Here is a 433-nt window from a genome sequence, read left to right as displayed (position 1 = left end):
AGGTAGTCCTAAGAGTGGGCAATGTGCAAAATTTATAGCAGTTGCCAATGGGACTTACGATCTCATTTTAACATCAAGCTTAGTGGTAGAGCTAAAAGAGTGTTACTGTGTATCAGCATTAATTAGAAACATCATTTTACTTTCATACCTATCTAAGAATGAAGATTTCAAATTTAGTATGAACGGTAATCGTTGCACTATCATTCTAAATGATATCTTTTATGGATTTGTAACATGTCATGGAGGACTTTCTGTTATGGATCTTGATAGCCTAATGCTCAATATAGATGTTAAGAAAGCTAGAAAAAATAGTCCAAGTCAAACCTACATCTAGCATTGTAAACTTGGTCATATAAATGAGACAAGTATAGCCAAGCTTTATAAACAAGGTTATCTAGATCCATTTGATTATGAATCATATGGAACTTGTGAA

This window comes from Theobroma umbraticum, unplaced genomic scaffold (genome assembly GCF_002168275.2).
Source record: "Theobroma umbraticum cultivar Fairchild unplaced genomic scaffold, ASM216827v3 scaffold_115.0, whole genome shotgun sequence".
In the NCBI taxonomy this organism is placed as follows: domain Eukaryota; kingdom Viridiplantae; phylum Streptophyta; class Magnoliopsida; order Malvales; family Malvaceae; genus Theobroma; species Theobroma umbraticum.
This window is presented reverse-complemented; position numbering follows the sequence as displayed.